General features: G+C 46.9%; 1 long non-coding RNA gene across 1 annotated transcript; it reads right to left on the bottom strand.

The window, feature by feature from the left end:
• Positions 1-427: 427 nt before the first annotated feature.
• LOC104852702 lies at positions 428-6465 on the bottom strand. Its single transcript, XR_777571.1, has 4 exons — positions 6368-6465; positions 3130-3329; positions 993-1163; positions 428-879 (listed from the first exon to the last, which is right to left on the bottom strand). It is a non-coding gene; the product is annotated as an uncharacterized LOC104852702 (long non-coding RNA).
• Between the last annotated feature and the right edge of the window lie 20374 nt (positions 6466-26839).

Here is a 26839-nt window from a genome sequence, read left to right as displayed (position 1 = left end):
CAGAGGCAGGGGGGGGGTTGGGGCATTTGTACCCCCCCACACACACATGTGCAGACACAAGCACATGCACATACATGCACACACACTCACAGGGAGCCTGCAAATGTCATGCTGCTTCCATGCTGGAAGAGGAGTGGTGAGGAAAGCATGAGGATCCAGGCCATACTGAGATTTTTCACGGGCCCTCAGCACCTTATCACCGTGGACTCCTCACTCTAGAAAAGTGAATATATACACTCCGACTTCCCAACTGCATTCGTAGAAAGGCACATAATTCCCTTCCCTGCAGATGGACCCCAGGTACTGGGCCAGCTGTCCTTCGGCTGTCACTTGGACTTGGGTCCCTTCCTCTGCAATATTGCAGGCAGGCATCCTGGCCCAGTGGGGCAGTCTTGTTCCTCCTCACAGGGAGTGCTAGCCAGTTCCTGTTCTGCCCCAAGACTTTACAAGTCTGCCCTCCCACAGAGGGAACTGACAGGTGTTTGGGTTTGGCGCTGGAAGATGGGGTAATTGACAGGTGAATGACAGAGGTTGCAAATGTCTCATGGTTTGGGAGAAACCAAAGGTCTTATGTCTGCAGATGTCTGCAGCCTCACCCTGGTGCCATCTAAACTTCAATCCCTGGGACTGGGCTGCTGCCTACTCCACCCATGGAGTGGGTGGGGAGGCTGAGTCAGTGGTGGCTGCTGAGGATGCTGTCTGGGGAGAAGAAACATCACTGTCTGTCTGGAGTTCCAGGAAAAGCCACCTGGAGTTGGGGGAAGCTGTGTGTCAATTGCTCACGTAGCCAGGAGAGTGGACGGATGGGATTCCCCAAGGGAAGCCCTGCTTCTCTGAAGCTTCCCTCTGTGATCCTCTCTGGTCTCCTCTCGCTTCCCTCTATAAAGACAGGAGGTCATAGCATGGCCTAATCAGGAGCTTCATCCCAGTCCTCCTACTTTCCCAGCCTTAGCTGCTGCCTATACCTGGGCAGGGGGTGGAAGGGAGGCTACCTGAGAATGAAAAATAGCCTGGCTTGGCTGACTCTTCAGGTCTCATCCTTAAGACACAAGGTCCCAGACCCCTTTCCCCCAGGAATGAATCAGTGAATGAATGAATATTCAACCTTTGCTGGTCTGTCACTCCTTCTGCCCCCATGGTCAGGAGATAGAATCCAACCGCTTCTAAAACAGGGAGGAAAATATATCAGAAGGAAAATCTGAGCTGAGTTTGGACAAAAATTATTGAGAAAGTTCCCACCGATTGCTTCCATTTTCTCTATGAAGAGAGAGGAAGGTCGGGGGTGGGGGTGGGCATTGATCCAATGGGATTTGTGGATGTGTGCCCGGCTCCTGTGATGTTTTTGGTGGTGATTGTCACAACTAATGCTTCTGGAGCAATTACTACAGGCCAGGCACTAAGCTCTTGTTTCACTCACGAGACCTCCTTGGTCTTCGCATTCACCTATGGACAAGTACCTCAGCCAGGACAAGTGAGGCCACACGGCAGAGACAAATTATCCTCAGTGACATCCAGGCACCTTGGCTTGTTTCTTTCTCATATTTTATGTCCACCCACCAGCAAGGCAGGGGGAAGAAGTATGGAGGTTTGCAAGTCTAAGAATCCAAACAGGTCTGAAAGACTGAGAAGGAAAGAAAGGAGGGTCCCGAGCCTACAGTAGAATTCAGGTCTAGAGAGAACGCCAGGAAGATAATGGGAGGGAGGGGCAGAGACTGGGACTCCGCTGTGTGAGATTGCAGGGGTGGAGTAGTAGCAGCCTCGATAACAGCCAGGTGTGGCTCTGAGTGTGGTGGCAGGGTTGAGAGCAAAGGTCCCAGAGCTGAGGAGGATAAAGGGACACAGATGGAGCCACACAGCCCTGTGTGGGAAAGAACAAGACCCTGGATACAAACCCTGCAGCTTCCTAGGGTGCACGAGATGAGCCTAAAAAGGGCGCTCTCATGGTCAGACGTGAGAATGTAACTAAGACCTCACACTCTCATACAGAGGAGAGCTGGAGAAGTGTGGGATGTACAAGGGTCACCTGGTGTCTCAGATGACAGCAACCAAGAGGCCTAGAGACTCAGGCAGCCAAGGGCTGAGGTCTTTTACACCTTCCCGTGCTTCACAGTGCAAGAGACAACGTATGCAAGCCACTGCTCAGAGCCCCTACAGGTGCAGCTACTCCAGCTCTGTGAAGATGAATGCCCAGTGGGCACCTGTCATTTTCATTATCATCTTACAGATGAGGAGAAAGAAGCACAAGGGAGCTGCATGATGTGGCCCAGGTTGTATCACTAGTGTGTACATCACAGGTGTGATGGGAACTCAGTGAGCTGGGTTAAGAGATCGCACTCTGCAAGCTACACCAGTGATTTTCCACTGGGAGTGAGCCTCAGAATTGCCTGAGTGGGGTGGGTGAGGGCTCATTAAGCCAGAGGCTGAGTCTCTCCCCTAGAGTTTCTTTCCACCCCTCCCCCTAGAGTTTCTTATCCAGCTGTTCTGGAGAGGAGCCCAGAATTTCCATTTCTGATCAGTTTCCTGGTGATCCAAGACTAACTACCTTTAGAGAACTTTGTCAGGCCATGAGTGTGTGCATGTGTGCATGTGTGTGAGGAGGGTGGAGGATTAGTAGAACTAGGGGACAAAATAGAAGCTCAGTCTCTTCTTGGCCCTCAGGAACTAATGTGCAATATAGAAAAATGGACCCTCTTCAAGGAGAGATCAGCAAGACAAGTTCCACTTAGGTTAGGGGACGGAGACATTCAGGGTGCTGAAGTTTAAGAGGAGGGTATTTGGCATGACTCAGGGGCTCCCTCGGGCACAGCAGGAAGAGGGAGATGGCACAGAGGGCAGGCAGGGAGATGCAAGAGGGCTATGGGTAGAGCACTGGCAAGGAATGCAGGGCTTGTTCAAGGCAGCTGTGAAGAGAGCAGTGTAGGCAGGCAGTGCCCTGAGGTCTCCCACAGGTCAGTGCTCTCTAGCCCCTTTCCAAAGATTTCCTGCACTACTGTGACAGAGAGGAGCTGGGACCCAAGGAGAACTCAAAGAGCCTGTGGCCTCTAAGGAAGAGAGAAGAGAACGAAGGGGTGAACCTCTGCAGAGCCTGGGTTTAAAAGCTTAAATTTGCATGTAAGCAAAGCAACCAACCTTTCAGCTTTTGAAGAAAACTTACTGTTCCACTCCATGGCCTTTACCCCCAGTGCATAGCCCACCTCGGTTCCAGCACAGTCTCTCCTGCAGTTTGCCGCCCAGCTTCATTAAGAGCTCTGCCAGGGATCAGTCCCAATCACCTCTCTAATTGGGCACCAGCTGTGTTTTCTCTCCACAAGGACTCCTTTATGGGACTTCTACAATGCACAACATGAAAAAAAGTCACAGTTCTGGGATTGTATGATCTTAAACCCAGGAATGCTTCCTTGCCATGCAAATAAAGAGTGCATCTCTCACTAGGACCCAGAAAATATTTTTGAAAAGTGAGGAGGAGGGAGGATTTGAACAGCGCAATCTCCATTTGTTTAGGTTCTGAATATGAATGTTGATTGTGGTTTTGGAGGAATGTGAGACTTAAGACATTAGGCTATGAATGGCCCCATTTAGGAACAGTCACCACTGATTGACAGGATGACTCTTGCTTGCTAGTATTCGCTGAGCCCTTCACATGGTCCCTGCCTTACACCAAGCACTGGAGCTGGTTATCTAGTGTAAATCTGGCAAAATCCTATGCGATAGATATAAATGTCCTCTCTGTTTTCATGTCAGGAAACTGAGGCCCTGTACAGTGACATAACCTATGTTCAAAGTCTAGCTGTTCACCCACCGTGAAGTGGCTGAAATGGAACTGAAATCTAGATTCATCTCGTGCCCCATTCTGTGGGGCTAACGTGCTCCATTTGGGGCGACTTCAGTATCCCCGATGACTCCTCCCCTTTGCACAGAGCTTCAGGGTCACGAAGTCCTCTTATGGCTGCTGCCTCAAGTGACCGGGCAGCCCTGTGAGGTTGGCAAAGCAGCCCCGCAGTCTCCCTGTCACCAAGGAGGGACCCAAGGCACCAAAGTTTGTGATGTTTACCCAGGTGTGCACCGGCAGTAAAAAGCAGAGTCCAATCTCCCTGACTTCTGTGCCAGAGCCAGTGTGTTCTCCTGCCCTCCCCACCCTTCTGATACAGAGCTGTCAGAGACAAGTGTGTTTTGTGTGTGCATGCGCGCGCGTGCAATCCATCCTTCTGTTCATCCACACTGTCACGTTGCACTTCTGTTTCCCTATCTTTATTATCTGTGTGTTTACTCGTTGCTGTCAGTGCCCTCTCCTTCGGATGTAACCTTCATGTGAGCAAGGCCTTGTCCTCTTTGTTTTTAATGGTTCTGAGGATTGAACCTAGAAACCTCACTGAATTGTGGCCCTAGACCCCATGCCCTTGCTGTGACAGGGTCTTGGGAAGTGGCTAATTAACCCAGGCTGGTCTCAAACTTGAAACCTTCCTGTTTCAGCCTTCTAGAATGCTGGGATTCTAGGTGTGTGCAACCCTGTCTGTCTGACCTGGTCTGTCCTATTTTCAGGCCTCCAATGGTACCTACCACTTAGAAGTTTCTTTATTAATACTACTGTTTAAATAAATATTGGTTTATTTAAATAAATTTAAATCAATATTGATTTATTAGCTCAATAAACATGGACTGGACATCTCCCGTGTGCTGGGCACATGGCTGTATGGGAGATGGCAGGGAACCAGATGGACATGGTTTCCATCTCCATGGAGCTTTATCAGGAAGAGGGCATGGGAGGACTGATAGGCCAGTAAATAAGGCCATTGCTGATGGGATTTGCCAGCTTGAGACTTAACAGAGTGGTGATGTGATGGAAAGCTCCTGTCCTGGAGGTGTTCACATACTAGCAGGGCTGACCTCATAGCCAGCAGGGGCAGGGGGCTTTGCAAAAACAGGCAGGGTGGGCAGAGCAGGTGGACAGGGGTGGGGAGGAGCCGTCAAGGAGACAACTCCAGAGGGGCTCACCTCAGAGAGGCAGGGAGGAGCATGGGCCTGCAGGCGGCAGGTGGCCCAAGTGTGGGGTGGGGAGAGAAAGGAGAAAAGAGGAGGAGGAGGAAACAAGCGTGGCCCAGGTCCAAAAGGGCTGTGTCGGGATGGTTCATTGTCCGCATGAACTTGACCAAGCTCATGAACTTGACCGGCACAGTGTCCGGATGTCCAGACTGTGGTGAAGGTGTCACTGGACATGCAGTAGTGTATCTTCCACCTGCTGACACTAAGCAGAGCAGTTCCCTGTGAAATCTGGGCAGGCCTCACCCAGTGGGTTGAAAGGCTTTGAGAGCAAGACAAACTTTTTGGGGAGAGGAGCCCTGCCTGTGGGCTGCAGCCTGTCCCCGGATCTCAGATGGTCTGCCAGATCCCACAGTGGCAGAAGCGATCCCTCGAAATAAATCCTTCGATAGATAGTAGGCAGGTAGGCAGCTAAGAGCATAAACAGGCTCCTTATCTGTGACCAGCTCTGCTCCTCTGGCAGACCCCGACTGACTGATATGGCGTCCAGCTCGCACACCAGCTCAGATCCCGTCCTTAGCATGAAGGGCAGTGCTATGGAGGGTTTGAGCTGAGGAGTAGCAAGGCTAGATTTGCCTCATGAAAGGCTAGCTCTGCCTGCAGGGTGAAGTAGATTGCAAGGGGCGAAGATATTGGAAGCAGCTCCTGAACGAAGTCTTAACGGTGTAAGTGGCCTGCAGAGGGGAACCCGGTGGGAGACGTTGTGAAAGCAGAATGGTAAGGTGTGGTGCCCAGTTACGGTGGAGGGTGAAGGAGAAGGACTGCGACGAACTCCAGGTCCATGGGCATCATGGCCCTGGATCGTGAATGCCCCGAAAGCAGGACTCTGCACTGTGCCCTGTCGTGCCCATTGCACCTTCCTTGTACTCCTTACGCAGCTACCGAGTGCATGGTGGTGCTCAGGGAGCATCTGGTGAGGTCCTGAGGATGAGGATCGTGCGGTGACATGGGGCTCGCTGTGGTTGGGAAAAGCTGGCAGACCACCAAGGGCAGCCAGGGGCCCAGAGTGGAGAGAGAGGGCATCACCGGACTGAGCTCTGGGACAGATGGTGAGCAATGATAGATAGACGGGGACAGGTAGAGAGTTCTGGGAATCGGACCCCAAAGGTTCAGTGGCCCTGAGAGTATGAGGTGAGGAGAGAGGAGGGCAGGCCCTGAAGCCTGGACAGAATGCAACACGGAAGGAAGGATGGATCCCCAGCAGAGACTGAGAAGGGGCCAGAGGGAGGAAGAAGGTTGAGCATGCGCAGCAGGGAGTCTGCAAGGGCGACATGCTCCCACACAAGGATTTGCAGCCTTCCCCTTTGAAGCCAGGAGGGAGAGGTAGCACCTGTCTCCTGATCTTCCCTCCAGAGAGCCAATCATTCATTCCCAGCCCGTTCCAAAGGGCCTGACACCAAGGTGCAGAGAGGTGAAGCGAGTTCAAAGTCATCGCACAGCAAAAGAAGCTGCCCCCTCCCCGTGCCTCTGTAAGACAACACCTGTTCAGCCCACAAATCACCTTTTATGACATCGCAGACCCAGACTGAAAGCAGGGTTGTGCCGGGAGGGGCCGGGCGCTGTCCAGGTGGATCACAGATGACTGCAACGTGCGTTCCTGCTTTCGAGGTGAGCGCCTCCAGGGCATGAGGGAACATTTTCTCAAGGGGAACCACCTTCCTCTGAAAGAGCTTGTTCCAGCTGAGTTGACAGGAGAGAGAAATGGGGCCTCTTGGGCCTTCTGCCAGAGCACAGAGCAGAGACGCCCAGAGGTGGCTCCGGCTGCAGCTTCCCCGGGCCCTGTGGGCCATGCCAGCTCTTCCAGCTTCCTTGCTAACTAAATCGGGACTCTTGCACAGCAGGCTCTGTGTTCATCCTTTTGTGGACAGAAATTATTTAGTCCTCACAGCACTGTACCAGGCATATGTGCCTATTGCCCTTATTTAAGGGTGCAGACATCAAGGCCAGGGAAGCAAAGTCATTTGCCAGAACATCCCAGCTGGTTCTGGAGCAGGGAGAACTTGAATGCTTGACTCTTGGATCCGGGGGTGGACAGCCACAGAGCCTTGGAGGTGGGTTCAAATAATCCAGGGGGCTGGGAATGAGGGAAGTCAGCCTTCTCTTTCTACCTCTGGAGCTTAGGTTTTTTGCCTCACCTACCTGAGATTCAGTTTCCTCAACTGTAAAATGTTGTCTACTTCATAGGATGGAAGAAACTATTTTTAAAGTATCTTACAGAGCACCACCAGCCAAGGATCGGTGTCCCAGCAGTGAATTCTCCCCCTTTTCTTCCTGTTGGTAGAGATGTGTCCTTAATCCTGGGTTGGCACATTAGGGCAAAAGCACTGAACTCTGAAACATATCAACTGGGTATCTAATGCACTTCAGATACTTAATAGTTATGGATTTCAAACAAGCCATTGCCCCTTCCCAGAGCCTTGGATTGATTCATTAACTCTAAAGTACAGAAGAGTGTCTGACTCTCCAAAGGCGTTTGGGCAATGGTGATCCCTTCCATCCTAGGCAGACTTCAAAGGTTGCCCATGGGCTCTGTTCCACTGAGCCATGATGCCTGCAGAGACCCCTGAGATCCCTGAGACCCCTTCTCTACAGATTTCCCCTGTCTGGCCATGATCCCTGAGCCAGTCAGGAACTGTGCTGTGGGCCAACTCACCAGTCTCAAGAACATACTTGCTGAGAGGCAGAGCCTCTGATTAAGATAACAGACTAACCCTGGGGTACATTTGTATTACTGAGAGTAAATTCTTACGAGGAGAGTTTGTATGGGTGTTTCTTATTATTTTTGTTGTTGTTGTTGTTGTTAATCAGAAAGTACAGGTAAGTTTGTTGTTGTGGTTTTGCATTTGGAGTTTTGTTCTGTCTTAAATCGGGTAGAGTGAGGATAAAAGAGCATAAGACAGAAGGCTGATCTTATATCCAGGAGACAGTAGGAAGGGGACAGCTAGTGTGAGGGAATTAGCTTGAAGCCCAGTATTAAGACAAGAATACTGTGCCGGAAGACCGCCTGGTTAAGGGACTTGTCTGTTCTTACAGCTCGTGAATGGCCAAACTGAGATTCATGTCCTAGCAGGTTCATCTCCAGAGCTTTCATCTATGGTGTGAATATGAAACCCATTTATTTAATGCAAAGATGATTCCTGAATGCCTCCTCCTCTGCCCTGGGCCCCATTTTCAGAGCTGTGAATGCAGTAGTAAACAGAACTGCCCAAATGACCGGCTCCTGCAGCTTTGTAGACTACTGCACCCTGCTGAGTGCCTGGTACCCTGGGGGCAGTGAAGTCGAATGTTAATGGGTTTTATTGACACTGACAGGGGGCATGTCTGGGCCTTCAATCCATGGCTGCTTAGGTGGCAAAAGCCCTTCCATCACCTTGATCCTTTGTGTCCTTAAAGGAAACACAAAGATAATAACAGCTACTTCTGATGGTCCCTGTGAAGTCTAAGCAAAATCACATTTATGAAGAGTCTAATACAGTCAGAAATTGTAGTTAGTATTACTAATTCTGTATTCTGCAATAATCCTATGAAGTTGGTACTCTTTCGTTCTTTAGCCTGGAAGTAAATGGAGTCTGAGAGGTTAGATAACTTGCCCAAGGTCACAGCTAGCCAGGGATAAAACTCACACTCGAGTCCAGGACCACTCAGCTGTGTTCCCCAGGCATAGCTCTGTGGCCCCGTCTCCCAAACTCACAATTGGACGAGCCAGAGGATTGCAGAAAATCGTGCTCCCCTTTGGCGTCTTATGCAACAAACCATATGGACCCACAAGCTCTTATATAACAGGCCCCATGCGAACAAGAGGAAGTTTAACAACAACCCAAAAAACAGATCACATTCACAACAGACCACCATATGTTCCCCCACTCCCTGACAGCAGCCGTCCCCACTCCTACTCTTGCGCCCACAGAAATCTTCTCCACGAAAACAGTTTCATTCCCAAGTGACTCAAATGATTGATGCCTTTAAAAAAAGAAAGGGTAGAAAAGAATCCGTGCTGCTTCCAAAGAAATTTCTAGTCTTATTAATTCTTCCAGAGAGCCCAGAAACCTTCAGTCTCCCTTTCCTGGTCTTTGCTTGGAAACAGAAGGTCCTCTGTGCTATAAGGCTCATTTTTAGGTGACAGAAGCTGGGACGGTTTTTGGTTTCCGCACCTACAAGCCACATGGCCCCCGTCGTCCGGGTCCTTTTGCCATGCATCCTCCCATGCTCCTTTGTGTCTTGGTGAGCTCATGCTCAGCTCAAGGGCATCAAGTCTGCAACAGGTTTTCTGAAAGAGCCACTTCTGAAACTGAGCCCAATTCTAGAAGACTGGTTTGAGCTGTGATCCATGAGCATTGGAGGAAGGTTTCCTGTGCGTGGCTCCAGGGCAGGCCCCATCCTCCCACTCCACAGCCTCCGTCCCGTCCTCCCACACATGCCCCTGCTCTGCAGCCAGAGTGATCCTGCTGCCGTGTAGATCTGACCATGTAGCTCCACTGCACAGCACACAAACACGGCCTTGGGCAGGTGGGGCAGACTGCACTCACCCCGAGGCCCAGCGCTCCTGCACCCGCTCCATCTGCCTGCTCCTCTCCCTCTGAGCTTGGCGGCACGGCTTCCTCTCCATGTCTCTATCTCTGTTTGCTCTTCCCTCTGCTCAGTGTGATCATCTCCCTCGACTCACTCCCCTTCCTCCCAATCTCAGCTTAGCTGTCACTTTTCCAAAGGAGCTTATGGTCCGCCTGGGGCCTCCATCTCAGAAAGTCTCCCAAGAGCTGAGCAGAAGTGAAAATACAGACAAATAACAGATTAGCAAAGAAAAGAAAATGCCATGGAACTGTGGTGGGAGGTGGCTTAAGATTAGAGCTGAGAAGGACAAGGACAATAATGTTTCTAGGCAGCAGGCTGACACCAGGCCTTGTGCAGGGTGTGGGGCTGGGTGGGTGTGGCTGGTGTGGAGGCAGGAGCCCCATGCCCTGGCTGGAGAAGAGTGGGAAGAGCTCTTCACTTGTTGCCTCATGGCTGTCTGTGCACAGAGGACATCACCCTGGAAGAGGTTCTGGAGACACAGGTACAACTACAGGCCACAGGGCGGTTCCTCCCGAGGCAGGCAAACATGGCTCCTTTAGACAAAAGGATGTCCACAAGTTAGAAAACAAATCTTCCTTCATACGTTGTCCTGCTTCCCTTCCTCACTTATCCAATTCTCCACTTACATTTCCTCACCCAGTTTTATCCTTCCATGTAGCCATAGCCTGTCCTTTGCATATGTGTCCATCTCTACAACGCACATTTATTGTTGGGTCTTTCGTAAGGCTGAGACAGTGGTCGACTTTTGTCCTGCCATTTATCAACAGTCATGGCTTTTCTGTGCACACTGGAAGGAAGAATGGATGGGCAGATGGATGGATGGTTGGATGGATGATAAATTATTGTTCATTAGGAGAGCCATTGGAGTCCCAGCACTAAGACTCAAGGTGCTTGTCCATTGCCCCATGGCAGTATGGTCTGGGTCACTTATCCCACCATCATTTTCCTCATTTGGGTCCTGGAGTTGAAGCCTAACACTTACCCTGCTTATCAACTACCAGTGTCTTGATGCTCAAAGAAGAAAAGGTTGGGATGGCATAAGTAAGCTGACAAATATGTCTCAAATATCGCATACTGGTCATTATATTTAAGAAAGAAGAAGAGTAGGAGCTCTTGACATGTTTGGAAAGAGGAGATGTAAGTTGCCTTAAATTCTCCTTCCACCCTCCACCTGCTTTTAGTGGGACCCCGAGGATGGGGCTCAGCAGCTCAGCTGTAGATTGCGGCGAAAACCTCTCTCAACTAAGGAGGGTTCTGAGCCAAAGCTCCTTCAGCCCTTTCCTGTATTGAAAGCTAAATAAATTCATACTTCCTAAGCCCTTTGCCACACTGTACCACAGCAGCTCCCAGCAGGTATCTTATGAGGAGAGTAAAGCAGGATTTGTAACATCTACCTCTGCAGAAAGAATGAATCTCCGAGAGCTTGCCCATCTTTCAACCCTGGATGCGGGCAGAAAGAGGACTTCACTGATGAGTTCTGGTGCCACCCTGCGGCCCACCCACCAGATTTGACCTCATGCTGATTAGGCCGTACTGTGACTACCAGCATCTCCGTCCATCTGTCCCACATCCACAGATCCACCTAGTGCCTCCCCTCCTGCTCCCCAAAAGTACATACAATTAACTTTGGATCAGACTGTTGTGTGGCCCTCCTTATTCCTTTATGCATGTATAAGGCCCAGGTCTTACTTCTCAAGTGGTGCCCTTCCTCGTGTGACTATGGAGCACAATAGAATATGCTCCACCCCTATCTTTGTCACTTATCGCAGTGAACAGTAATAGGTACCATGAAAAAGTTAGAGGGGCCAAAGGAGGTCAGGAAAGAAAGTGATTACACTGTTGACCACTAGTGCGAAAACACAAACCATCTGAGTTGGATGAGTTTGTTATGATGTGTTTGTAGAGCAGAGTACTATGCAGTTGTAGAAAAGGTTGCAAAGACTCAAATACAGACATGGAAAAACTCCAAGTTATATTGATAAGTGAAAAAGATAGGGGTGACAAAGCACCCAGTGAGCTTGTCTTCCTCATCTTAATGAACCAGTTTCATCTTCTGTACAATTTTGCCAAGATGCATATGTGACTACCCTTGTGCTTCTATTATTTGAGTCTTCTGCATTTGTTCCCAATTTTCATTGATTTTTATATTACGTATAATTTCTTGATTTAAGAATGTGGGAAATGTTGACTTTAGCAGGCATATTCACACTGGAAACTCCCAAAGTATAACTTTAAGATATAAAAACATGCATCCAAGCCCTGGTTCCCTAATGACCAGCTCTGCTCTGACTTTGCTGTAGCTGCTCAACCTGCCACAGTGAGTTTCCTCATCTATAAGATGGAATCATGATATTTATTTTTTAAGAGTACATGTCTAGCATGTCCAAAGCCCTGGGGTTCAATTCTCAGCACCACAAAAACTATGACTGCTATGAGACAAACTCACATGTAAAATGCTTAGGAGAAAGCCAGTGAATAGAAAATACATAGACAACATTATAGTTGCTATTAATAAAGACAAAAATCAACAAACAAGCTTCTGTGTAGTATGCTCCACATACCAGGCACTGTGCTGGCTGCCTTACATTACTTATTTAATTTAATCCATGCAACAGATCTGTGGCAAATGTGGGCTCACTTTGGAGATGAGGGAGAGAGGCTGTAGTGGTGAGGAATGTCATGGAAGTCACCCACCACATAGACGACAGTGGTGAAATTAAGACCCAAAAGATAACAAGAGGCAATGCTTGCCACTTCTCCACAGTTCCCTTTATCATGCCAACCCCAGCCGTGCTGTGAAAATGTGCACACAAGTGCACACGCGTGCACTCACTATTTGAGAACAAACTTGGCCTCACAGCTCAGCACACAGACAGGATACACCTGGACGAGTGTAACTTGCTTGTTTTTCCAAACCCTAGGTTCAGAGTCTGGCTTGCAGACTTGCAAATGCAAATCATTCTGGACTCAGGCCAAGAAGAGGAGAAAGGGTCGAACTGCTGGGCCCACAGCCTGCAGTAGCAGTGAGGGTACCAGCTCAGCCTGCTTCTTGGAGACCAGTGGAAGAATCAGACACCAGTGCCTCTGGCCTACTCAGAACTTCACAGCGTTCCTCTGCACCTACAAACTCTTCGATTCTTTTCACTGCAATGCTATAGCTGAGGAAATGTGGCTCACAGAGGTTGTGTCTCATCCAAGGTCACATAGCCAGACAACAGTCCCAGAGCCGACCATTTGTTCAGTACTTTTCCCTTCAAGGATGGTATTTACCCTTTCGTGTTTCTGCTGGGTGTCAGGTAAATTCTTTAGGCCCCTGTCCACTTGTTAGTTTTTATGCCTTCCTCCTCGTGCTGTGGAATGACCATGGGAGTGGTCAACTCCGTCACAGAGCAAGAGGCGAAAGCTGGGATTTGAAGCATGAACTGGAGTCTGACAAGTGGCAAAGCCCTAACAAGCAGCCATCTACACAAGCTCTGGCTTGATCACCTCCTACAAGAGTGACCTTATCACTTACCTTCCAAACTGGGGTACCTGAGAATGCAAGAGGGCCTTTTGATATTTATATCAGTAAGGTAGGAGTAAGCCAGAATGTCCTAGGCAAACCAGGAAAGGTCTCTCCAGCCTGGAAGGGACTGGACCCAAACGCAGAGCTTCTCTTGTTGTCAGACTCCCAGCATAGCATCATGCAGTGGAGTGCCCAAACCTTGGCCCACATCCTTGTGTTACCCTAAAATCAGTCTGGAAATAACACAAGACTTTCCCATCCTGCTCTCTGGCCCCTCTCAACGTTCAAAGTCTCTACATGATATTCCTAGATTTCTTCTATTGTGCTTTCAGTTGCAATTCCAGAAAAGCAGCAAATAGTGTCTCTTTGCTGGGACCATTTGGGAAAGTCCAGGGAGTAGGAGAGGAAACTCAACATGTTGTAAAGTAGAAATAGTGTTTGAATCTCCACGTGTCATAGCAGCAGCAGTGACTACTCTGGGGCAGCAGGAGCTGTGTGTGCGAGAGTGCAGAGGCAAGAGAAGCTTGGAGTTCTTAAGAAACTGTGCAGAATTCCCTGGCTGGAAATGGAGCTGTGAATACAGGAGATGTGGATAAAAGATGAATTGGGAATAGACTGTGAAGGGCTTTGAATGCCACTCCAAGGACCGTGGGCTTAACCTCTTTGGAAAAGTGAGCTTCTGGAGCAAGTCACCAGGAGATAGTTATATATTTGTGCAAGGAAGCTGGGGATTGAACCCAAGCCCTTGACACTGAGCTACACCCCCAGTCCTTTTTGGTTTTTTATTTTAAGACAGGGTCCCATTAAGTTACCAAGTTGCCCAGACAGAGTTTAAACTCATGATCTTCTTGCCTCAGCCTCCCACAGTGTTGGGATTGCAGGCACGTACTACCATACCTGCCTTTTCTTTTCTTTTCTTTTTTCTTTTTATAACAAACTGAACAAATTCGGGCAAGCAGGAATCATGAAACTAATTTCTCCCCTCAGGTTTGTAGTCTGGATTTGCCCTAACTTTCTGCTACAATGTTCCCCACCCACCCCGTGCTAAACACCACTCCCAAGAAAATGCACCTCAAGGGGCAGGTGACTACAGACACAGGTTTCTGGTGCTTTGCATCTGGCCCCATCTCAGCCAAGGCTGTTCTGGCAGCCCTCAGTTTCCCCCAGCTCTGCTCCAGGCAGAATCCTGGAGGCAAAGCCAGAGCCAGGCCCGTGGAAATAAGAACAGAGACTGCTGTCCTCCAACTGTCCCACTTCAAATAACCTGGAAAGACTGCACTTGGGAGAAACACATCTCTCCCTTCCCTTATGCAAACCCCATGTAGCTGGAGCCCAAGTCCAAAGTCCTGACGCTTTCCTCTTCCCAAAGATTCAGAGTGCTAATAAGGACCAGATGTGAAACAAGAGGCTCCTGGCCTATCTCTCAGTGATATTTGAATAAGCCTGCGATGGTGAAGATTCTTGTGAGTGCCAAGGAGTAAAGGTCTGGCAAAGAAGTTCCTGCTCTTTGTCTGACTAACCCCAACCTCCTTAGGCTCGAAGCCTCAGCTGCAGAATGGGAATCAAAGCAGCACCTTCTTTCTAGGGCTCTTGGAAAAAGAAATAGGGCAGTGATGGTCTTTGGCCCAGTGCCACACACTGGGACCTGTTTGGTGACTATGGCAATTCCTAGGGTGAGCTCATGGCAGCTAATGGCTGAGCCACGGGCTTCCGGGCCACAGCCAGTGCGTGATCCCTACCTTGGAGCTCTGCACCAGCAACTGTCTTGAAGACGGAACTGACTGTGGATATCACCCCATACAACTCTGAGAAGAGTACCTCACTGTGGGAACCACACTTCTCACTTTGCAGAAGAGAAAATAAATTTTGACAGAGAAAGGGACAGGAACATGTGAAGTTAGCCACAGACCCAAGCTGGGAACCATGGTCTCTGACACCTACTCATGCTGTTAAAGCTCTCGAGGGGGGTTTGTTTTACTTCCTGTCACTGACGAGCCATTCGTTGACCTGGGTAGTTCTGTCCTTAGAAGTCCAAAGGCCTGTCTCTATGTTCGGTTCTGTGCTCAGGATACCCAAGGAGGCTGATCTTATTCTTCAGCCCCATTTTATGGAAGAGGAAAGAGGCTAAGTCACTTCATCCTTACAATCAATACAATGATGAAGTAAAGGTGTGAACCTGAGCAATTGGGCTGTGACACGTGGAGTTAAAAAAAAAAAGTATCTGCCTCAGAAAAGCTTAATCCAGAGACACAGTCACTCCAAGTGTGCACTGAAGCCAGGCCTGGCCAGCAGTAGAAGGAAGGAAGGTGGTCAGGTCCACAGGAAGAGGAGGGAGGCAATCGGACAGCTGCCTGGAATAGGCAGTGGGAGGGAGGCAGGGCCCTGTGCAGAGGGAGGCAGGCAGGGCAGCTGGGCTGAAGGCACCATCCTGGACAGTGGTGGCGGAGGGAGCCAGTTGCACAGGGACCAGGACCCCAGGGCCGGAGCAGCCGGTGCGGTGACCGAGTTGCTGGGCCCCCTGGGAGCCTCGCCTTGCTCCTGTAGGGTGTGGACTACAGCGCCTGCCCCCATTAGGAAGCTGTCTGAGCACCACGTGAGACCTGTGCATTCGTCCTGGCCCAGTGCTACTCCTTGCTCATCCTTTACCTCTCACATCTCCCTCATAAAACATTTTAATTGGGCTTATTTTCCTCACTGTGTTCACAGTATCCTTAACAATCCTGACAGTCATGCTTCATCACTCGTAATAACAATATAATTAATAATGATGTTAATTGCAGCCACTGAGTGCTTACTATATGTAATCTGTTTACCTGATCTAATCCTTGGGACATATCTCAGAGATAAGTATCATTATCCCCACTTTACAGATGAGGATAAAGAGGCAGATGAGGCAATGCCCACGTGGGTCATGGGCTGGGAAGGAGAGGCCAGGCCTTCGGACCCAAAGCCACTCCACCCGGAGTGCCCAGTCTGGAGTCCACCTTGGTCTCAGTGGGACTGGGTCCCTCTAGTTTTTAATGGTCAGCCGCCACAGTGGCAGGTTGGGCAGAAGGGACAGTGTAGGGGTCTCTGGGGTCTCACATCCCCACAAGGCTGCCAGGCAGCATGGAGCTGCCCTGCTCTGCTAGGGGTTCCATGCTAGCTTCCTGAAATGGACCAGGGGCTGCCTCTGAGGCCAGGCTAAGGCCCAGGTGCAGAATGAGTTAGGGGGCTGGGGCAGGGCTCCAGCAAAGCAGGTCTTCCCATTGCCACTGCAGAGCCTGGGGAGAGGGGATTTGCGAGGTCCCTCAGATGACAGGGTGGCTTGTACCGCCGGCACCCAAGGAGCAGTGGCGTATGGGGGCCAGGACACCAGCCTTGGGAGACCCATGTGTGAATGGGACGTAGAGAAAGGAACCATTAGGATAGCAAGGGACCCAAACAGGCCGTCCCTAAACACTGGACTGAGGTCTTGTGCCACCTGGACAGCTGAGGCCATGTGACAGACTGGGTCAGCCCTGAAAGCAGCTCTTTAAAGGCAGAGTTAAATCTGTATCTTTCTCCACCTCCCAGTTGCCCTGGTGGAATGTGTAGACCAGTCTAGATTTATGAACTCAGAGTTAATCTGTTTACTCTCTAAATATGTTATTAATCAAAGATACAGTGCATGCTCAGAAAAACGTTTCGTAAATATTTATTCACTCAACAAGTTTAATAAATATTGAGCGTGTACAGTGGCCAGGCACTGTGCTGGATCCTGGGGCCTGGTAAAGAAGGAGGTAGACAAGGGTCTGTCCTCACAGAATTTCCAGCTGGGCCTCGGAGTAGAAAATGAATGAGAACCGGAAGACTGACATTTGCACCAAGACCATCCAATTGAACACAGATACTCCATCTGCCTTCAGCGAGCAGATTCTGTTTCAGGCAAAAGCAGTTGATATGGGCTCCACACAGGAGCACATGTGCAGCCCCACAACCCTAATAATTTGGTCCAACTCCAGAGGTCCAGTGTCCTTAACTCAGAACAACCAAGATCTCCTGGCCTAAATGGCATACAGCAAAGCCCAGTAGTCCTGACTCCTGCCTGAGTGGCCCTGCTCAAGGCCCTCCTGGGCTGGGAAGAACTGCTAGCAGGCACCCAGAACGTTCATAGCCAAGTGGCCAAGAGTGTGGGCTTTGAAGCCAGGCCTCCAGGGTTGAATTGTAACCCTTCCTAGGCACGTGATCATAGGCAAGGTGCTTCTCCGTGCCTGTTTCCTCTTCTATTAAGTGGTCTGAATAATACCTACTTCTCAAGAATTGTTGGGGAGTTAGGGAAATGGTGCTTAAGCCAGTGAAAGGCACTAGGAGAGCACTACTTCATGCTCTTCCTTGAGCCTGGCTCTACCTGCAGGAAGCTCCCCCCCCCACCTCTGGAAAGTATAGAATTGCAGTCCAAAGCCCCTTCCCTCTAGAGCCTTCCCAGCTTCATTCACCAGGTAATATTCCTGGAGCTTCCATATTCCTGGAGCTCTTTCAAAGTGCCTTATAGCATCTATCGTGTTTTAATCATTTTCCTTGTTGCTGTTTAGGTATTTGCCTGCTTTGCCTGAATTTCTGGACAGCAGGGACCAGATTTTATACATCTTTTTATTTCTAGGGAAAAGACCATCTCTGAAACAGTGAGGACTTGATGCTAACTGTGGAATTGGATTGATGGGTGGGTGGATGGATGGATGGATGATGGACAGATGACTGGGTAGATGAGCAAAATGATTTTCCTAGGACTGTAGAGTCTAAGACAGAGTCTGCATTTAGTTTATGTGTCTCTTATCTAGTAAACAGATCTGATAATCATGGCACTTACATTTTGGGGTTGGGAAGGTTAAACAAGAAACTATAAAGATGGTATTCAAGAATATAAGCTCCAGAGTCCAGTTGATTAGGGTCCAGTCCTGGCTCCGCCACCTAAGAAGCTCATGTGTTCTGACCAGTTTTTAACCTTGCCACATCTGGCGTGAAGGCCAAACGCATTAATGGGGCTGCTCAGAGAGTCGAGAGAGCTTTGTAAGGTCCCCAGTGTCTGTCACAGGATAGGAATTCAGTAAATAAATATTGGTTTCCCCCCAACCCCCCACCTTCTCCCTTTACCAGACCTGTAGGCCTTGGACTCTGAGTAACTAAAACAGCTGCTCGAACGCCACAGTGTGCTCCCAGTGACTAATGACCCTTAAGCCAAGGCTGGAAAGCTGACTCCAGAGCTGAGCTTACACTTGAGCACTAAGTTAGATGCAGGGAACATGACTGACTGGTTGATTTAATTAATGAGGAAACTTTTGAAAGGGGGCAGTTTAAAAAAATCAATAAAACTGCCAAGGAAATTGAAAAGCAAAAGCGAATCCACAGTCTCATGTATTGGTTTCATATGTCATTGAGAGGGTCCTTATATAAAGGTATAAATAAGAGGGTCATCTGGACCCCAATTAATGCTTTACAGACTGTAAGAGAGGTGATAGGAATCATTTCTGGAGTTAACTAGCAGATTAGGGAGCGTAGGGGAAAGATCCTAATGATTCTTGAATTTCCTATGTTCTATAGCAATATATGCTAATGAACATGTTATTCACAGTTTTCCAGTGCTCGCATATCAATTATTAAGCCAAAAGTTGTGGATGAGAAGGAGCAAGGAGGTATTGCTGCTTGGGAGCTAGAATCCCACCGCATCCCCACATGAATCCCCCAAACCTCCTTCTGGCTGTAGGATTTGAAAGGAGCTGAAGTTGGGATAACCCAGAGCCTTAGGAAGAAGTCTCATGAAACACAAGCACCTGGGGCCTCAGGGGCTAAAGCTGCCAGGGATTGGGCCAGCTAGTGTTTGGCAGTTCGGCTCAAAGAGGAAGTCCACGAGGGCAGGGACCATAGCAGGGCCCAAAAGGTGGCTGAACTACCAAGAGGAAAGGAGGAAGCAAGGATCTTGTCAGCAGAGCTGCCTGTCAAAACAGTGCATGCCTGGTTTTCTGAAGAAAAGGCAGGATTGCGGGTCTTCAAAGATTAGGAAGAAAGGTGAACTGTGTTCATATAAGGAACACTCCTTGCTCTGTTGCACAAACCCTACCTATATTATCTTAACCCAACAGCTACTTCTCCGTGCCTTGACCCCCTTCTTGAATTTTCCCATTTGGGAATGAGTTTCTTTCTTCTTCCCCAAGGTGCTCACCATACTTTGTGTCCCCATCAGTTACTTAATTATATGCCAACCCAATTCCTTCATTTCCTCCACCTTCTTCTTTGAAAATAGCTTTGTCACGGTGTAATTGACATTTAATAAACTCCCTGCATGGGAGTGCACAGTGTAGTAGGTACCGGCCTGTGAAGGCCTCCCTGCCTGCAGACAGTGGTTCATCTATACCTCATAGTGTCCTCTGCCCCCTCATGCTTTCATCCTGTCTCCCTCCTCCAAGCTTCATCCTGCAGTTTGACTTGTGGGTCAGCCTGCATTTTCTAGAGCTGTGTATGCACACAGCTGCAGAGTAGAAGCTCCTTCTTGGCTGGTTTCTGCCCCCTACCCCATCCTCTTTTCACTTGTCACTGGGCTGTAGACTTCTCTGGGCAGAAGGAAGCCCATGGGTACGGCAGCCCCCTGGATGTGCTGACACAATGTGTGTGGTTCTCAGTCCAGACTCGACCGTTTTAGCTGTGTGGCCAGAAACCTGTGAACCACCTTCAGAGCCTCAGTTTCCTCATTGGTAGGTTGGAGGTGAGAATAAACCTTCCTTCTCTCAGAGGGTTCTGTGAAACTCCACTGAGCCAGGAGATAAAGTGCTCTGTAAACTGTGAAAGGTCAGTCCCGGGCAAGGGATTAGGGTTGGGATCAAGCGGACAAGCACTGGGAATGCCCCAGCTCCCGGAGCTATTTAAAGACAGCCCTGTCATCCAGGGAGGCTGCTTGGATTTGTCACTCCTCACCAAAATGGCCAATAAGAGACAGGTCTGGTGGCCTTTAATCCCGGCCCAGTCACCAAAATGTCAAGGATTCTTTTCCCTGTGTGGGCTGTGTTTTTGTCGAAGGTCTCCCTCCCTCCAGGCAGCCTCATGTGACCAGAGGGTTCCTCCTCTGGCCTGGAGCTGCCTGATAAGGGCAGCCCATCTGCTGGGCCCCCCCACCCCCGGCCCGGGCAGGAGCGGAACCAGGCTCACAGGGGAGAGGGGGCCTGCCAGGCCTGGCTGCAGCTGCTTCCTTTGGCTAGAAGTAGGGACAACAAGGAAAGAGAAGGAAATGCTTATCTCTCATCTGAAGTTGACTTGACCTGTAAAATCACACAGATGTGGAGGGAGGCTTCTGACCTTCCCTGGTACGCTGGGTTTCTTATATGCTGTCACGTAGTAAAAAGGAGGAACCCGTGAGGTGCAAAGCCAAGATTCAAGGCCTTACACAGTCATCCAATTCTTATGTTCGCTTAGCAAAGCCCCTCTTCCTCTCTGGATTTTAGTGAATTAAAACTACCATTCATTGAGCATCTACTGTATATCAACACAAAATTGCATTCTCTATGTGCTTTGTAAAATAGAATCTTCAAAGCTATCCTGAGAGGTCGACTGCCTTCCTGTGATTTCACAGCCAAAGGAAGTGAAGTAGCAAGTTGAAATTCTTCTGTGAGCAGCCGGGATACGAACTCAGTCTGGTCCCTAAATCCACATCTTTTTGAGAAAGTAAGGAGTGAACTTAATATTAGATTATTTCCAGGTCCTGTTCTGTGAAAACAAAGGCTCTGTGACCCTTTTAACCAGTGGGACAATGACAGACAGCACTCACAGAGAGTTACAATCTGATTGGGAGAGCATAGGGCCTTTGTGAAGACCTACGGTGTACTTCCATATCGAGAATGAATTCCCTGTGTTAAATTGATCATTGTCCCTTCTTTTCCTTTGACACTTGTTCATATTCTGCACCTCAGACCCCAGTCTGGGAACCATGCAGCCTGTTGCAGCGGTTAGAACAGCACTGCCAGACAGAAAGATGCATGCAAGTTCCATATGTGATTTTAAATGTGTTAGGAGCCTTCGGGAAAAAGCAAAAAGAGAGTTAATTGTAATTACATTTTCTAATTAATGCAACGGAGTTGTGTTAACACAAAGGATCTGCTCCAGGCCCAGTTCTGTGTTGGTAGCTGCTTGTAAGTTCACTGTAAAGCAGCCAATCAAAAGTCATTCGTGCGACCTTTTCCCTCCCCTCTTCAGGAAGTCTCTGCTGTCCAGGCTGGCCTTGAATCCAGAGCTGTGCCACCTGGGGCTGTGTCTACCAAAATGGACAGCAAGGCCATCCGGAGGCTGTGTGCTTCTCCGAGCACCTTCAGGTGCCCCGACTGAGAAGCTCAGAGCCCTGGCTGCAATCTGACAAGTCTGTCTCCCCTGAAAAGGCCTCTCCCAACAAGGTGCCCCATGAATGACAGGCTTCCTCCTAAGTCCCAGCAGAGCAGACCCAGCCATCCCAGGATTGTCTGCGACCTTCTCACCCTGTTTTCTAACTGGGAACACACAGGCAGCTGCTCACAGTGTTGGGCCTGGAGCATCTCCTTTCTGCTCTCTGTGTCTCGGTTTCACCAGCTGTCAAGAAACAGTTGTGAGCTTTCTATGATTCATGTACATTCTTTTTTCCCCTCTTTAAATTTATTGGTACATTTAAAGCAAACAACCCAGTTACATTTATCACTGGGATCTTGTACCTTTACATGATGTATCTTGGTTCTTATGTTTTCCCCATTCCCCTGCCCTCCCTTCACCCTCTTCATCCTTCCCTATTTAAAAAGACTTTGTTTCCCTTTTTTCACATTTTTCTTTTCCCTTATTTCCTTTCTCCTTTAGCCATTTTCTTGCTATTTCACACTCCCAATTATACCATTTGAACCTTACTTACACTTTTAGTTTTTCACACCAGAGAAACTATTTGGTATTTACTCAAGTGTGTCCGTCCTATTTATTTCACTTAACGCTATTGCCTCAATGTGAATCCATTTAGCTATAAATGTTTCTAGTTTCTCATTCTTCATGGCAGAATAGTATTCCATTTTATAGAAAAACCACATCTTCTTTACCCAGTCTCCAGTTGATGTGCATTTGGGATGTTTCCAAGTTTTAGCTACTATGAACTGTGCCACTGTAAACATAGGTAAGCATATTTCACGTGGTCAATTATCTCATTAGGATCTTATGTACTATTATAGTTTTTCACACCAGAGAAACTATTTGGTATTTACACATGTGTGACTTATTTATTTCACTTAGGAGTATATGCTCAATATGTATCTATTTTCCTATGAATGTATCTAATTTCTCATTCTTTATGGCTGAGTAGTATTCCATTTTATAGAAAAACCACATCTTCTTTATCCAGTTTCCAACTGATGGGCAAATGGGCTGTTTCAAGTTTTAGCTATTTCAAACTGTGCTGCTATAAACATAGGTGTGCATAGGTATGATTCTTTTGGAAAGATACCCAGCAGAGGGATGGCTGGGTCAAATGGAACCTCTAGTCCCAGCTCTTTGAGGTATCTCCATATTGATTTCCTAAAATGTACCAATAAACTCAATAAAAGAAAAAAATAGGTAAGCATATATCCCTATGGTATGATTCTTTTAATTCTTTTGGGAAGTTACTCAGCAGAGGGATAGCTGAGTCAAATGGAACCTCTAGTCCTAGTTCTTTGAGGTATCTCCATATTGATTTCCAAAGTGGTTGCACCAGTCTGCACTCCCACCAACAATGGAGAAGGGTTCCTTTCCCCCCACAGCCCCACCAGCATTTGTTATTGGTTGATTTCTTGATAGCAGCCATTCTTTCTTGGGTAAGGTGGAATCTCAGTGTTGTTTTCATCTGCATCTCTCGAATGATCAGTGATGTTGAACAATTTTTCATATATTTATTTGCTGCTTTTACTTCTTTGTCTAAGAAATATCTGTTCATTTCAGATGCCCATTAGTGAATCAGGTCTTTGTATTTGGGAGGTGTGATTTTTTTTTTTTTTAGTTCTTTATATATTCTAGATAGAAGTCCTTTGTCTGAGGAGTAGTTGGTAATAATTTTTCCCACATGTAAGTTGTCTCTTAGCTCTGTTGGTAGTTCCTCTTGTACTGCAAAAACCTTTTAATACAATGAGATCCCAGTTGTTTATTCTTTGTGCAAATTCTTGTGCTACTAAAGATTTTTTCATAAAGTCTTCTCCTATGCCAGTGTCTTCAAGAGTTCTACCTAATTTACTTTCCAGTAAGTTCAGTGTTTCTGTTTTGATATTTAGATATTTAATCCACGTGGATTTTAGTTTAGTGCATGGTGAAAGATAAGGGTCTAGCTTTAATCTTTGGCAAGTTGAAAGCCAGTTTTTCCAACATCATTTATTAAAGAGGCTATCTTTCCTCCACTGAGGATGGTTGGCTCCTTTGTCAAGAATGAGGTAGCTGAGTATGTCTGGTGTTGTTTCTGCATCTTCTAATCTATTCCATTGATGCTGGGGGCTGTTTCTTTACCAGTACCATGCTGATTTCATCACAGTGGCTTTGTAGTATAGTTTCAAGTTGGGAATTGTGATACCCCCTGCCATGTCTCTGTTGCTAGAATGGTTTTTGCTATTCTAGGTCTTTTCTGGTTCCAAATGAATTTTTGGATTGCTTTCTCAAGTTCAGTGAAATATACTGTTAGGATTTCAATAGGGATTTCATTGAATCTGTATAGAAGTTTTGGAATTATGTCCATTTCACTATGTTGATTCTTTCTACCCAGGAGCAAAGGATATCTTTCCATCTTCTTATATCCTCTTCTATCTCTTTTTTCAGGGTGCTGTAATTTTCAGTGTAGAGGTCCTTTGTCTCCTTCATTAGACTGATTCCTAGAGATTTCATTTTTTGGATGTTATTATGAAAGGAATTATTTCCCTAATTTCTCTCTCAGTGAGTCTGTTATTTGTGTACAAGAAGGCTATTGATTCTTGAGTGTTGACTTTGTATCTTGCTACTCTACTGAATCTGTCATTTAAGTCTAGCAGTTTTCTGGCAGAGTTTTTTGGATCTTCCATATAGAGTATCATATCATCAGCAAATAGTGACAATTTAATTTCTTCCTTTCCTGTCTTTATTCCTTTTATTTCTTTCTCTTGTCTAATTGCTGTGGCTACTGTTTCTGGAACTATATTGAACAGGAGTGGTGACAGTGGACATCCTTGTCTTGTTCCTGATTTTAGCATGATGGTTTTTAGTTTTTGACCATTTAGAACGACATTGGCTGTTGATTTTTCATAGACAGCCTTTATCACATTGAGATAAAGCCCATCTATTCCAATTTTCTGTAGGGTTTTTATCATGAATGTGTGTTGAATTTTGTTGAATGCTTTTTCTGCATCTATTGAAATGCTCATATGGTTTTTGTCCTTAATTCTGTTAACATGACAACAAAAAGCCAATACATAACAGTTTTAACCATCAATGTTAGTGGCCTCAATTCACCAATCAAAAGAAACAGGCTGGCAGAATGTATTAAGAAGCAAAATCCAACAGTATGCTGTATGCAAAAAACTCACTTAATCCACAAAGAAATTCATAGACTGAGAATAACAGGATGGAAAACAGTTTTCCATGCAACAGGAGCCTGGAAAAAAGCAGGTATAGCTATTTTATTTGCAGACAGAATTGATTTCAAACCAAAACTGATTAAGAGAGACAAAGAAGGCCACTACATCCTTGTAAAAGGAACAATACAAAAGGAAGAAATGACAATAATAAATATATATGCATTGAATACTAATGCCCCCAACTATACAAAACAAATATTAATGGATATGAAAAATGAAATAAGCACTAATACAATTTTAGTGGGAGACCACAGTACTCCACTGATAAAAATACACACATCATCTAGACAAAAAAATCAACAACGAAATAGCAGAACTAAACCAAGTCTTAGAACAAACGGATTTAGTAGACATCTACAGAGTGTTCCACCCCACAAAATCAGAATACACATTCTTTTCAGCTGCACATGGGTCATTCTCCAAAGTAGACCACATGATAGCTCATGGAACATGCTTAAGTTAATACAAAGGAATTGAAGTTATCCTCTGTATATTATCAGACCATAGTACAATTAAACTTGAGATCAATATCCTAAGAAACTGCAAGAACTTCACCAACACATGGAAATTAAATAACAGCCTGCTGAACAACCACTGGGTCACAGAGGAAATTAAAGAAGAAATTAGACAGTTTCTACAATTAATGATAATGCGGATACAACATACAGGAATCTCTGAGACACAGTGAAAGCAGTTCTATGAGGGAAATTCATAGCAGTAAATGCCCATTCTAGGAAAACAGAGTGAGCTCAAATAAACAACCTAATGCTTAACCTAGAAAAAGCAGAGCAAGACAAACCAAAAGCTCATATAAGGGAGGAAATTATAAAGAGCAGAGCAGAAATTAATGCAATGGAGACTAAGAGAATGATACAAAAAATCAATGAATTAAAGAGTTGATTTTTTGAAAGAATAAATAAAATAGATAAACCTTGAGCCAACCTTATTAAAAAGGGAAAGAAAAGGCTCAAATGCATGAAAGTAGGAATGAAAAAGGTGAAGTCACAACAGATCCACCAGAAATCCAGAGAATCATCAATACCTACTTTGAAAACCTATACTCTAATAAGATGGAAAATACAGAGAAATGGACAGATCCCTAGATGCATGAGTCTAAACATTCCAATTACATTTAGTGAAATTGAAAATGTAATTAAAACATTACCGACGAAGAAAAGTCCAGGTCCTGATGGCTTCACTGCTGAATTCTACAGGACAGCTAGAGAAGAACTACTGCCACTACTCTTTAAACTCTTCAGTGAAATTGAAAGGGAAGCAATACTTCCAAATTCATTCTTGGAAGCAAGTATTACTTTGATTCCCAAACCAAGGAAAGACCCAACCAAAAAAAGAGAACCACAGGCCAATCTCCCTAATGCACATAGATGCAAAAATCCTCAATAAGATACTGGCAAACAGAATACAGAAGATCATCAAGAAGGTTATATACCATGAGCAAGTCAGATTTATTCCAGGGTTGCAAGTATGGTTCAACATACATAAATCAATAAATGTAATATACTATATTAACAGATTCATATCCTTTCTTATCCACACCACTCTCTACCTACCTCATTAAACTAAGCCTTTGGTTACTCAAACGATAAGCATGTCCTCCCAAATGCCATAATATTAAGCATTTTTTGAGTGTTTGCCATGTACCAGGCACTGTATGCAGGAGTTATGTATAACCTCTCATTTAATCCTGTCTATACACAAGTGAAGTAAACACTAATATTATCCCTGTGCAGTTGTGGAAACTGAGGCACTGGTGTTGACTCAGGGGCTAAAGCCTGGCGATTTCTACCCTGGTGCCTTCTAGGGCTATAAATCAGTCCAGGTCTTGGACCTGAGTATCGCCCAGGCCTCATATTACAGCAGCCAGCCCAGGGCTGCTTGTGGGGAAGCTGGTTTTTATCTTTTGTTGTTGTTGTGAAAAGCCAAGGGGTGTCCTCCTGCTGTTTTGGAGGAAGGAAATATTGTTTCTACTTTCCTTGCTGAGGAAATCATCCATTTGGTCAGTGTACTTTCCTCCCATCCCCTTGACCTTTCAGGAAAGAGTAGAGGCTCCGAGGAAGGCTCTGGAGGAGACCTGGGGAGGTTGAATGCCCTGTCTAGGGCATGGGTATTTTTAGATCTGGCTGCATGA

Source organism: Fukomys damarensis, unplaced genomic scaffold (assembly GCF_012274545.1).
Source record: "Fukomys damarensis isolate Sample0158 unplaced genomic scaffold, DMR_v1.0_HiC HiC_scaffold_23, whole genome shotgun sequence".
In the NCBI taxonomy this organism is placed as follows: Eukaryota; Metazoa; Chordata; class Mammalia; order Rodentia; family Bathyergidae; genus Fukomys; species Fukomys damarensis.
The sequence above is the reverse complement of the archived record's forward strand: the minus strand, read 5'-3'. Positions and strand labels throughout refer to the sequence as shown.